We start from the raw sequence: 245 nt of genomic DNA, 5'->3' as shown, positions 1-245 counted from the left end.
CAATCAAAATCCCCATGACATACTTCACAGAATTAGAAAAATGCATCCTTAAATTCATATGGAAGCACAAAAGATCCCAGATAGCCAAAGCAACCCTGAGCACAAAGAGTGATGCTGGGGGGAGTACTATACCAAATCTCAAAGTATATTACAGAGCCATAGTCATAAAAACAGCATGATACTGGCACAAAAACAGACACATAGATCAATGGAACATCATTGAAGAGCCAAACCTGAGTACACGT

The sequence above is a fragment of the Nannospalax galili genome, unplaced genomic scaffold (assembly GCF_000622305.1).
Source record: "Nannospalax galili isolate Female #2095 unplaced genomic scaffold, S.galili_v1.0 scaffold369, whole genome shotgun sequence".
Classification (NCBI taxonomy): domain Eukaryota; kingdom Metazoa; phylum Chordata; class Mammalia; order Rodentia; family Spalacidae; genus Nannospalax; species Nannospalax galili.
The sequence above is the reverse complement of the archived record's forward strand: the minus strand, read 5'-3'. Positions refer to the sequence as shown.